The sequence below is a fragment of the Stegastes partitus genome, unplaced genomic scaffold (genome assembly GCF_000690725.1).
Source record: "Stegastes partitus isolate 25-593 unplaced genomic scaffold, Stegastes_partitus-1.0.2 Scaffold802, whole genome shotgun sequence".
Lineage (NCBI taxonomy): Eukaryota > Metazoa > Chordata > Actinopteri > Pomacentridae > Stegastes > Stegastes partitus.
The window spans coordinates 196,982-202,450 of record NW_007578533.1 but is presented as its reverse complement, the minus strand read 5'-3'; positions in this window follow the sequence as shown (position 1 = coordinate 202,450).

Here is a 5,469-nt window from a genome sequence, read left to right as displayed (position 1 = left end):
TGGCGTGCGGCGCTGAATACCCCTCTAATATTGTGTCACCTGCCAGCGGACAGATCTGCTCCGGAAGAGGACGGGAAATGAGTCATCAGAGCTTAATGGAGGACAGGAAATAGATGGTCAGAGCTTAACTGTGTTATCCCGGTTCATTAACTACAAAGTGAGTGAAATGGACTATGTGTTCACCCGAGTGGGCCGCTTCGTAAACTGGCCACAAATAGGAGAAAGTGTTCTTTGTAAGTGCGATATGAAGTGTTTGTTTACCTGGATTTCTAATGTAAAGAAGAAAGCATACAGAACATAAACAGCTCCTACTTTGTTATGCTAGTTTTGTATTCCCTCTCCTCACACACAAACCCCTGTTGCCTGAACACATGCAGCCAAGTCGCCGGACCTAATGATGTTATTGAACTGTTCTGCAAAGTCCCACTTTAAATTCACTTGGAGTGTTTTTCTGTTTGTGCTACAGTATACAAATGAAGGCGTGGTTAATATTAGGACAAGATTGTTGTCTTTGTTATGCTCTTTAAAAGAAGGCAAAATGCAGCGAAGCATCGATTTGTTGATCTTAAATTGAAAGAATTGTGAGCGGGTGGATTTCCATCCTCGTCTCTCAGCAGCTGGATTGAAACAGAACCAAACCCGGGCCTTCACAGTCTTCACTATGCAATAAAATCATGCTTTGCAATTTGGAGCAGTTGCTTATTTGGATATTTTTTATTTAATTTGCATCGCATCTACCTTTAACCTCGTCTCCACAAAATGTTTCTGCAAGACTAAATTGCGTTCTCAATTACGATTTAGAGGAAAATGTATTTTCTGCTGGATCAGTTTCATTTCTAACATCACAAATACGTTTCTAATCAGCATACCTTTGCTGTTACTGTTGCTCCTCTTCAACCAATCAAATATTAGATGGGTGGGACTCATTAGAAGCTTATTTTAATCCTACAACAAGATATTTTCCATCACAGGACACAAGCTCTGGTCTCCTGAGACAAAGTCCTGACCCGACTAACCCCTCCATCATCCCCTCCTACCTCCTTACACGGACTTTGATCGGAAATTAAAATGCCCTTTAGTTGTATAGGATTGTAATTTTGTGGAGACAGCGTTGCTAACTGATAAGTCATTATTCATTTTAGCTGTGATCTGGTTTCTGCCATCTCCTGACGGATACATTTGTCACTTTACAGCTGAGAGCTCCGCTACGATAGCTGGCTACTGGTCGCTATGTGGTGCTGTGGAGGTGGTGCTCAGTCTGTTTGTCTGAGCTTTTTCTTTGAACAAAGTACTTCTGCCTGTGGAAATGAAAACAGTGAGGGTAAAAAACAGCAACTTTGTGAGTTGGAGAGGGAGCTGCTAAGTCTGGTGCAAACTGTTTTCAGGTTTGTCCTGATTGCTGTATACATTTAAACGAACATATCGTAATTTTGGGACTATTGAGCGATCCTGAATATAAGCCGCACCCACTCACTTTAAAAAGAAAAGAACAACTGTACATATACAGGCCGCACTTGTCTATAAGCTGCAGGTGTCCACGTTGTAACATGAGATATTTACACAGGAAGACTTTTTAAACTTTTAATTAAATACATACCGATAACTTACACAAATACGTAAATGCTTTTTTTCCTGAACAGTGCCTGTAACAAGACTGGTTAAAAAGATAAAAATACAGCAGCCTACCAGGAAAAGTCATTGATCACTATCTTCATCTTCCTCCTGCACTAAAACCACTAAAGTCGTCTTCTGCAGTATCGGAGTTGAACAGCCTCAGAATCACTTTGTCACTTCCTCAGTCTCTCTTACGTTGTTGCTCTCAATGTCACTTTCGTCTTGAGGTAAATTCGTAAAAATCATGAAAATCCATAAATTTGCCGCATCGTTGTTTAAGCCGCACTGTTCAAAGCGTGTGAAAAAAATGACGACTTATAGTGTGGAAATTACAGTAGTCTTTTGATACTGCTACAGCCCTCTGAAACCGAAAACCTGATGGCGGGTTTGAAACGCAAAAAACAAAAGCAATTGTATTTTCAACTTTCTGATAGTCCTTAAACTACTGGTCTTCACTTTGACAAACAAATCCATCCAGAGACGTCGCCTGATCTAAACTTGAAATGATATTTCGTCAAATTCACTTTATTCTATGTATTTGAGTTAAAATTTTGCCAAAAAAACGATTGTACGTTTTGTTAAAAACTAAAAAATCTGTGATCCTCAGTGTAACTGTGACATCATTTGTGACTCAGCTGTCACCAAAAGTCACATGACAAACATTTTGGGACTTTTCGGCTGAACTGCAGGCAGTGTTCACATGAATGGAGGCAAGTATGGAAACAATGTAAATAGTAAAATGTCTGTAATACGTAGAGTGACCATTTTGTCCAGTATTGGTAAGTCCTGTGGGCATTTTGACATGTTCATTCCATTTTTCCCAACAAATAGTCACAGAGACGAAACTTTCTGTTGTTTTTCTTTTTATGATTTATGATCAATGCATAAAACTGCACAGAAGACATTTTTGAGTTTTCTCTGTCCTTCTAGCCGTTGTTATGCTGTTTCCATTGAAATGTAGTGAAAACAAACTGGTCTGGGCTCAGGTTGTTAATATAAAGACATGTTGCCTATAGCAGCTTTATCAGTGTTGTCTTTGTAAATCTGGATAAACACACGACACAGAACCGTCTCTCCTCGTGACTATTCCGTCTTTCTGAAGACATGATTTTAGTCGAAAGCTGGATTTTGACTCGAGTATTTCATTTTTTTGCCGGGGAGTTTGTCCAAATTGTCCTGTCACAGCACGGAAATCCAATTACTTTGTGCTGCTACCCTAAATACCAAACCATCGCAGCAGCTTACAGTGCTCGCATTAATTAATTAAAAAGATTTTGCTCAGATATTCTTGGAGCGATGCACCTTGTCTTCCTCAACACCTTCACCTTCCACCATGATGCCCAGATAAAGACAGTTTCCTTCTCAGATGTTTATTAGGCAGATAGAGAGTCTTGATTTTATTTTACATTTGACATTGTCAGCCCTGACGTCCATTAGGTTTTAATTTCGATACCAAATAAACCTTAACTCTAGTTGTTGTCCATCCAGCCAGCCTTGAGATGCTTTCCTATTNAAATGCAATAAAAACCTGGTTCACCCTAAACTTCCAGGAGCAGAACTGAGGTTCTCCTCATTGGCACCAAATCCACCTTCTCCACAACCGACAGCTTTTCTCTCACAACTGATAATTCCACCGTCTCACCTCCCCCCAGGTTAAGAGTTTGGACATCCTTGACAGTACATTATCCTTCCAGTCCCACATCAGTACCATCACCAGGTCTGCCTACTTCCACCTACGTAACATCAATCACCTCCACCCCTCCTTTCCCCTCCCACACTGCTGCCATCCTCGTCCACAGTCTCGTCACTTCCTGTTTGGATGATTGTATTTCTCTCCTCTTTGGTCCCCCTCACAAACCCCTCCATAAACTGGTTAAGAATTCAGCTGCCTGCATCAGAACCCGAACCCCCTCGATCCACCACATCACTCCTGTCCTCCAACAGCTCCACTGGCTTCCAGTCCAATTCAAAATCCTCCTATTAACATTTAAGGCCATTCACAACCTCGCCTCCCCCCATACCTCTCTGACCTCCCTCCATGTTCACACTCCCTCCTGCTCCTTCAGATCCTCCTCCTCCATACACCTGTCCGTCCCCTCCGCCCGTCTCACCACCAGTTCACCACCATCCCAACTCAGAAACATCGATTCACTCGCCCAATTCAAATCACTACTTAAAGCTCACCTGTTTAGGACTGCCTGCTCCACCTGAAGCCTGTTGTTCTGTCTGTTTAATTTAGTGATTTAACTTATTTTAATGTTGTTTCTTGTAATTGATTTGTGTCATGTATGCACGGTGTCCTTGAAAAATAAAATATATGATTATTATCAGTGCGCTTAGAGGAGTTCATGTGATCAAAATAGCTTAAATGAAACTAACGACCTTCAGGTATTCGACAAACACACTCGACAGATTCTCACATGTGGAACAAACACACTGAAAGCTGAGTTTTCCTCAGCTGACCCAACTTCGTCTCTTTGTTTCTGTTCATTTAAATCTCTCTTGCTTCCTCACTGCGGCTTTGAATTTAAATCCTTTATTGGCATGACAATTATACAAAGCAACGTTGCTGTGGCAGTTTAAAAAAAAAAAATCCAAAATAAATAAATAAAAAAGTGTGAATAAAACAAACAGTTATATTTACGCCCCAGTGCTTTTTACTGCTTTATTGCATAATCACCGAGAATAGCAAATATGTAATTCGCTCTGATGTTTATGCCGTTTCTCTCCCTCTGTTTTCATTCACTGTCTTCCTCCAACCATTCTTCATTTCTTCTTATTTACTTTGTCATCAGTCTTTCCTCTTTTTTCCCCCCACTCAATTCCTGTCTGTTTCTTTTCTTCTCTTTGCTCTTCCCGACTCCCTCTTCGTGCTTTAGTTTTGCCGTTTTGGTGCGTGTTCATAAAATTTTCTTCTTCTTTTTGCTTCCGGGGTGATGCAACCAATCGATAGCATCTCCAAATTTTGCCTTATTGAACCCTCCATGGGCTCAGCAATAACAGGCTGATTACATTTGGAAAAAGAATCCTTGAAGGCAGATGCGAGCAAATCCCACAAATGACTGGATTTATTTGGTAGAAGCTGAGGTAACCTTACCGAGTGTCGGTTCTGTTGACGTGGATGTGTGGCGGCGTGATGTCGCCACTTAGTATTCGGGCTTTAATCCTGCTTTCAGATGGGGGTGAAAATATAAAAATTACGGCTTGAGTGCAACTGAATGACTAAATGATGAGATATTGTAGTCAGAGGAGTGGGATTGTTCTTTAACAATGCTCAAGATGCTCCGATGTGGCGCTAAGAGGGCATGAAGACATCTCACTGCCACGCTGACTATTAACTCCCTTTTCTTTGATCCGTCTGTTCCTTCCGTTGTTTTTTTCCCCACTTTTCCGATCTCCTTTCAGAAACTGCTGGTGGTCGTGAGAGTGTTCTTATGGACTTGACTGAACAATGGCCAATTGGCAGAAGGAACTTAATTATCAGGGGCAGCAGAAACGCCTCTGGAAGCTTATCAAAGCGGGGTGGCCAGATGGGGCCACTGAAAGTCTTCGGATGGCAAACAAAAGCCAAAAGCCTGAACGGAATTTCAGGAATTTAACTGAGACTGAAGACAATCCCATACTAGCAGACTTTGGTTATTCATTTTAAAGATCCTGTTGTTCCAGTATCGGCTGCGTGTAAACTCATATACCGTTGGTACAGTCAGCATTCTGACCATTAGAGTAAACACTGCTCAAAATGGTCATGGAAAAGAGATCCGTCCATACTTTTTCTATAAACACTTTTCCTTTGGAGGGTTAAGGATGGAGAAGAGATGTTGCTCGATATTTAAGGGGAAAAGTTCCCCCATTGGC